The sequence below is a fragment of the Triticum aestivum genome, chromosome 4B, assembly GCF_018294505.1.
Source record: "Triticum aestivum cultivar Chinese Spring chromosome 4B, IWGSC CS RefSeq v2.1, whole genome shotgun sequence".
NCBI lineage: Eukaryota > Viridiplantae > Streptophyta > Magnoliopsida > Poales > Poaceae > Triticum > Triticum aestivum.
The window spans coordinates 403,728,195-403,736,269 of NC_057804.1; the positions used below are offsets into that span (position 1 = coordinate 403,728,195).

Here is an 8,075-nt window from a genome sequence, read left to right on the forward strand (position 1 = left end):
GTTTGGTAGATGAGTCAACTCTTAAGCGATGCTCAGCCAGCCCCCTGGGAACACCTGGCATGTCAGCGGGCTTCCATGCAAAAATGTCCCAGTTCTCACGGAGGAACTGGATGAGCGCTTCTTCCTATTTTGGGTCGAGTGTCGTGGAGATGCGGGTCGGAGCTGCTTCGGGGTCGGTCGGGTGAATGTGAACAGGCTTCGTCTCACCGGACGACTGGAATGCAGACTCTGTGGCGGGCTTCTTGGATCGCAGCAAGTCACTCGGATCTGCGTTTTGCTTGTATTCTTCGAACTCGACTGCTGTCACTTGGGAATCGGCAATCTTGGAGCCCTTCTGAAAGCACTCTTCTGCCTTTTTCCTATCACCGGTGACAGTGATCACACCTTTGGGACCGGGCATCTTCAATTTGAGGTACACGTAACATGGTCGAGCCATGAACCGTGCATAGGCTGGTCTCCCCAAAATGGCATGATATGCACTCTGAAAATCCACGACCTCGAACGTCAACTTTTCTTTGCGAAAATGCTTCGAATCACCAAACACCACGTCCAAAGCTATCTGGCCGAGTGACTCGGCCTTCTTCCCTGGTATAACTCCATGGAAGCTCATGTTACTAGTGCTCAGTCGGGACATCGGAATGCCCATACCTTTCAATGTGTCTGCATACAATAAGTTCAGCCCACTTCCACCATCCATCAGCACCTTTGTCAGTCGAGTGCCTTCGACAACTGGATCGACCACCAAAGCTTGCCTCCCAGGGGTGGCAATATGAGTCGGGTGATCAGATTGGTCGAATGTGATGGGTGTTTGAGACCACTTCAGATAATTTGCCTTTGCTGGGGCAACCATGTTCACCTCTCGGTTAATCACTTTCAGTCGACTTCTGCTTTCCACATCTGCAAAGATCATCAGAGTGGAGTTGATATGCGGATATCCTCCCTCACTGTCCTCTTTGTCTTCGGCCTTGTCCGACTCCTTCTCCTTGTCCTTAGATTGTTTTCCCTGAAACTGCTGGATCAGGAGTCGACATTGGCGAGTGGTGTGCTTTGGGTAAATGATATTCCCCTCTTCGTCTTTCTTCGTGTGAATGTGACATGGCATGTCCATCACGTCGTTCCCTTCTTTATCCTTTACCTTCTTGGGGTTCCAGGATCCTTTTGGTTTCCCCTTAAACTTTCCTTGAGTCACGGCCAGAGCCTCTCCAGGAGCTGCCGGTTCAGCCTTCCGCTTCTGTTTCCGACTGGTGTTTCCTTTTTCCGACTGACTCGGCTTGTGCTTGCCGCTTCGGAGTCGGTCTTCTTCTTCGCCGTTGGCGTACTTGGTAGCAATCTCCATCATCCGACTCAAGGTCATGTCACCGGTTCGACCAAATTTCAAACTCAGTTCTCTGTTCTTGACACCATCTTTGAAGGCGCAGACTGCCTGATGATCGGACACATTCTCTACAGTGTGGTGCAAAGTGATCCACCTCTGAATATACTCTCTGAGAGTCTCATTAGTTTTCTGCACGCAGACTTGCAACTTTGTCAATCCAACTGGTCGCTTGCAAGTCCCTTCAAACGTTCTGATGAACACTCGGGACAGATCTTCCCAAGTGTAAATGCTGCTAGGAGGTAATTGAGTCAACCATGCCCTGGCAGAACCTTCCAGCATGAGAGGCAAGTGTTTCATGGCCACCTCGTCGTTCCCACCACCGATCTGAACTGCCACTCGGTAGTCTTCAAGCCAAGTTTCAGGCTTAGACTCACCAGTGAACTTGCTAACTCATGTAGCCAACCTGAAATTGGGAGGAATAACTGCGGCTCTGATAGCTCTGCTGAAACATTCAGGACCAGAAACATGCAGTCGACTGTTTGTGGGTACATCTCTGTCGAGTGCACCTCGATGGGCTCTGTTCCGGTCGACCAACCCTTGCACGATAATGGACCGCGCGTCGAAGCCTGGTTCTCTAGGGTCAACTGGAACCCTACGCCCTGTACTGTACTGACGCCTATCATCTTGCTGCCGAGGAGCGTAAGACCCACCCCTCGAAGGGGAATAGGGCACTCGACGCCTATCATCTCGGTCGAATCTGTCGCCATATTGATCTCGCCGATTCTCGCGCCCTTCGTGCCGCGGAGGCGATCTGGGGCTGTGAGCCGACTGAACCGTATTCACAGTGACGGATCGACTGTGAAATCTGTTGCGCGACTGAGACACGGCTGAATTCTGATCTACTGCTGCCCGGAGCAGATCCCTGATCTGCAGCAAACCTCTGCCAGCTTCCGACTGCGAAGGCTGGATGGACTCTGCTATACGGGCCGCAGCTGCTAAATTCTGAATTGGGGTTCGATATACCTGAGTCGGCGGGAAGAGTTGACGTCGACTGGTGTCGGGAACTCGTTGCCGCGCGCGCTCGTCGAGTGCTCGCTGAAGGTTCTCCAGTCGAGTGCGCTCGGCCAAATTGGCCAGACGCGCCTCCTCCAAGGCACGAGCCTCGGGGGTTTCTCCTTCGATGGGAATACGCAGGGGATCCTCGTTCCTGCTGCGAAGTTCCTCTCTTTGCAGAGAGTCGAGTGGCTCGGGCTGGTACTCTTCGTAGCCTCGTGCAGGGTCGCCGCCGTCACCTGCTCCACCACCACGGGCGAAGCCAGGAGGGCTGTGGGGCCCGTCGACCATCAAGATTTCCGCCGCTGGATCACTGCTTCCGCACTCGGATGCAGTCTCTACGGAGCCAGTCGACTGATCGAACAAGCCGTAGAGAGATTCGTTGGGCTCGATTGCCGCAACTTGGGTAGTGGCCGATTGGCGAGCCACCGCGTGACTCACCCATCGCTGAAGCCTCGACCGGCCTGAGCGCTTGCGCTGGCGGGAGACCGGGAGGGTGGACGATGGAGGAGCCGACCGATACTGGGTCGACGGTTGCCGCAGCAGAACGCCGCGGACACATGCGCGAAAATGCGTCGCACCGCGGACGGGGAGCGCATCTACGTCGAGTGGAGCCTCCTGGAGCCATGCGGAGTCGTCGGCGATGAAGGTGAGAGTGCCGAGACGGATCTCTTGACCCTCGACCAAAACTCCAGCAGACACCATGATGAAAGTACTCGGAAGAATCGCAACTTCTCCACAAAATCGCTAAAACACCTGCCCCACGGTGGGCGCCAACTGTCGTGGTTCTAAGCCTGACAGTAGAGTGGGGGGTGGGTATGGAGAGGCAAGGTCCTAGCTATGGAGAGGTTGTAAGCACAAAGGATGTACGAGTTCAGGCCCTTCTCGGAGGAAGTAACAGCCCTACGTCTCGGAGCCCGGAGGCGGTCGAGTGTATTATGTGTATATGAGCTACAAGGTGCCGAACCCCTCTGCCTGTGGAGGGGGGTGGCTTATATAGAGTGCGCCAGGACCCCAGCCAGCCCACGCAGGAGAGGGTTTAAGGTGAGTTAAGTCTGGGGCGTTACTGGTAACGCCCCACATAAAGTGCCTTTACTATCATAAAGTCTACTTGATTACAGGCCGTTGCAGTGTAGAGTGCCTCTTGACCTCCTGGTGGTCGAGTGAGTCTTCGTGGTCGAGTCCTTCAGGCCAGTCGAGTGAATCCTCGTTGGTCGACTGGAAGGCGACCTCTTCTAAGGATGTCCTGGGGTAAGTTACTTGGATCAGGTCCATGACCCTACCCTAGGTACATAACCCCATCAATGACCATAAGCTCTAAGACTCAAAAAGATAACCAAACAAGAACCAAGAAACATGATGCAAGGATGCAATGATTTGAGCTCTTTACTAACGATACGATCAAGCTACCAACTTGAGAGCCCCCTTGATAGTACGGCAAACGATCCTATAACTCGGTTTCCCAACTACCACCACAAGACCAGTAAAATAGAAAATCTATCAAGGGAAAACCTTTGCCTTGCACATGGTCCACTCGAGCTAGATGAAGACGATCTTGACTCCCTCAAGTTGGACCACCTTTCTTGATTGCGTTGGCTCGATGAAGACTAGATGATTGCTCCCCCATAGTTCACTATGGGTGAGCCACTCTTCGGCACATCTTCACAAGTCCATTGACACCACAATGGATGGCAAGATTAAAGCACTTGATCTCTTCGTGATGCCCCACTTGAACTTGCACACGGCAATCTTGATGACGATCACCACTTGATGTCATCCTTTCCATGGGTTGTATGATATCTTCCTCTTGACGCAAGCCCATGGATACGTACCTAACCCCACATACAACTCTCACATAGACCATGGATTAGTACAAGAAGTGTAATGGACAATGCTTACCATACCATGGGATCACTTGATCCCTCTCGGTACATCTTCTACGCTTTGTGAGTTGATCAACTTGATTCACTCTTGACTTAGTCTTGATCACCCTTGAATCTTTGCAACTCTCTTCATTTGGATGATGTCTTGAAGGTAAACATGAATGATCACACAACCTTCTTCTTCAAGACATGCTTGCAATAAGCTCAACACTCGGATGACCAATCTTTGGATAATTCCTTAATAGCACCTTGGTCAACTCAAAAACTCCTTGAAACCAACACATGGACTTCAAGAAAAACCTATGGACAAATCCTTCAAATACAACTCAAGACAATCATTAGTCCATAGAGATTGTTATCAATTACCAAAACCAAACATGGGGCACCGCATGTTCTTTCACCAATGTACTATAGTTTTATCTATCATTTACCCATGAGGGATTGACAACCCCTCTCTTACGTCGGGTTGCAAGTATTTGTTCTTTGTGTGCAGGAGTTGTTTACGTGGTGTTGCGTGATTCTCCTACTGGTTCAATAATCTTGGTCTCATCACTGAGGGAAATACCTACCGTAGTTGTGCTGCATCATCCCTTCCTCTTTGGAGAAATAACGACGTAGTTCAAGCCGCATCAGCTCTCTGCTGGTTTCCCGATTTGAGAATTTATAGAGCTGGAATTAGGTCAAACGGAGGAACGAGTGAACCACAAGTTACATGGGCGCGCCTACCGCCTGGGCTCGTCCATGTGACTTGTGGCCTACTCTTTCGCCTTCTGGCCTCCTCCCGAAGCTTTTAGGGTATCTTATGTCTAGAAAAAATGCGTCAAAAAGTTTCGTGGCTTTTGGACTTTGTTTGGTACTGATTTTCTAGAAAAGCAAAAACAAGCAGAAAACAACAACTCGCACTTGGCACTAATTTAATTGGTTAGTCCCAAAAAATGATATTACATTGCATATAAAACATTTAAGACTGATACTATAATAACATGGAACAATCCAAAATTATAGATACGTTGGAGACTATCTATGTATACCTAAAATGTACCAATATATGTGAACAATATAGACACGTGTTGAAGAAAAACAAAGAAAAGCGGTGAAAACCATATAAATGAAAGAAAAAACACCTAAGAAATGAAGGAAACAAAAATCAGGAAGAAAACCATGAAAATCCACGAGGAAACAACGAAAAAAGGAAAACAAAAAACACCAAAAAAACTAATAAAAACTAAGAAAGGAAAAATAATAATAAAAACATAATAGAAAGTACAAAATATAAACAAAGAAATAAACTAAAGAAAAACCGAAGAAAAACGAGGAAAGGGAAGAGAAAAGAAAAGATAACCTGCAGATAGTTAACGGTGAAAAAACTCATGAATAAACAATAAAAATCCGGAAGAAAAACAAAAAGAAACTCCCCAAAGTCTGCACCTAGCGGTCGAAACACGAACGAACGAAACCCGAAAGCAAAGGGTGAACAGAATGAAAACCTAACAAAACGGACTGGTCAAATAAGAAAGATGTCGGAAACACTAATTGAGGAGTACTCCTTCCTAATCACTTCCACCTTCTAAGGTTGCGATAGGTGAAGTCGCAACCTGAGAGTTTTCCCTTTTTTCGTACATCTTTTTATTAAAAGTATTTTATCTCTTAAACCATGTGTCCAAATCTCGAACCGTTTTCATCGTTGAATTTCTCTCGTCAAGATCAAACTAGATCACATGTTGATAGGTTTGAATGGAAAAAAAATTACGAAAAAACCAGACGAAAAAGCAACACCGGGAGCACATTTTTTTCATTTTCGAAAGCCGCTTCCGAGAGGCATGGCCATGCCTCTCGCGGAAGGAAAGAAATGAAAACACGTTTTCCCCGTTTTCGAGACACACGGCCTCTTGCGGAAGCAAAAAACCGGTGGAAAACTAAAAAGTTGTGCCTCTCGCGTTTTTTTTATTTTTTTATCGAAAAACTAAGAAAGACCGGTGAAAAATTAAAAAGTCAAAAGAATTTATCTACAAAGCAGAAAACGCGTGTAAAACAAAAAAAACAGAGATAGCGCCTAGAGCGTGACATGTGGCGGCGCTTTAGAGCATGACGCACTCTCAGCCCATCACAAGTGACCCTTAGGTAACCTTATGTAGGAGTGCTTCTCAATTACTCCCTCCGTTCCTAAATATTTATCTTTTTAGAGATTTTAAATGGACTATCACATACAGATGTATATAGACATATTTTAGAGTTTAGGTTCACTTATTTTGTTTCGTAAAAATACAAATATTTACAAACGGAGGGAGTAATTGCTTTTGAGCCACCGTTCCGACCAAGTCGTGGAACATACAGACGCATCCACGCGTCTCCGGAGCCCAGCCCAGCCCATCTCATCCAAAAACCAGGCACCGAGTGTCGACAGTGGCGGCCTGCCGCAACTGAGGGCGTGTCGGCAGCGCGCGATGTGCCGCCGATTATTACCTTTAAACAAGTCCAGCCTCTGGTCTCTAGACGCAAAGAATCCAGATCCCTGGTCCTTATCCAGAAGAAGGCGAGGCCCGCATGTCAGCCTTCCACGCTGCAAACCCCGGCGCCACGCGACCTGGCGAAAACCACGGGCAGCAGCTCCGGTTCCACCAAAGAGCCGCGGAATGGAGCCCCCAAACGGCGAGCCATCCTCACGGCCACCGTGCAACGTATAATCCTTCGTGCAGTCCAACAAAACAACATCAAGAAAGTGTACCCATCGACGCACAAAGCATACACGAGGGTGAAGAAGAGATGGATCCAGCCGAGGGCCGAAGGATACTGGTGGCCGTGGACGAGGGCGACGAGAGCGTCCACGCGCTGCGATGGTGCCTCACCAACTTCGCCACGCGCGGCGACGGCGAGCTTGCCCCCCCCGGACACCAGCGTCCTGCTCCACGTCCGGCCCACGCCGCCCACCTACTCCGTGCTCGACGCCTCCGGTACGTACGTTTTCTCTCTTCACGAAGCGATCCTACGCTCATCCCGGCGTCGGGAACTAACCGGCCTGCACCGTAAGCCCCGCTAGGCTATCTGTTTGCCAATGAGGCGACCGCCGCGATCGACGGGTACAGCCGGGCGGTGGCGGATGCGGTGGTGGACAAGGCGCAGAAGCTCTGCGCGCTCCACAGCAAAGAGAACGCCGCGGTGAAGGTGAAGGTGGATGTGAAGGTGGCGGTTGGGGACGCCCGGAGCGTCATCTGCGACATGGTGGACAAGCTCGGAGACGACGTGCTGGTGATGGGGAGCCACGTATGGCTTTCTCAAGAGGTAATTCTTTCTGACTTCTGTACTGTGCCACACGCTGCACTCCAGCCTGCAGTGAGACCAGCGGGATTGCTGAACTGATAATTACTTTTAGCTATTCTAATGTGCACTCCACTTCAGGCTTCTGTCAAACTAGTGCTCGTGTGACCGAGGATTCTCGTTGGTTTTGCAGGGCTCTCCTCGGGAGTGTCAGCGATTACTGCGTCAGGAACGCCAACTGCCCCGTTCTCATCGTCAAGTCGAAATAACAGGGCGAACTGTTCTTGGGAGATTAGCAGTGATGCCCGTACTTGCATTTGCTGTTTGGCATTAAATTTCTTTCTACTAGTACTACTCTAGTGTGCTTGGCATTAAATATACAACGTAGTTGTCATAGTGCTTAATAAAGTTGCCATGTGGCAATTTTAGTTTGTAGAGCATGACAATTTAAGTATTTTGATGATGACAACTCAAGTACTTTGACCATGAAAATTATTTTTTATGAACCATGACAATTTTAAGTGCATGTATCACGACAATTTTAGTTTATGGTTCATGGCAAGTCTAAT

The 8,075-nt window shown here is 49.0% G+C and overlaps 1 pseudogene; it reads left to right on the forward strand.

The window, feature by feature from the left end:
• Positions 1-6,780: 6,780 nt before the first annotated feature.
• LOC123094892 (universal stress protein PHOS32-like) lies at positions 6,781-8,075 on the forward strand (annotated as a pseudogene).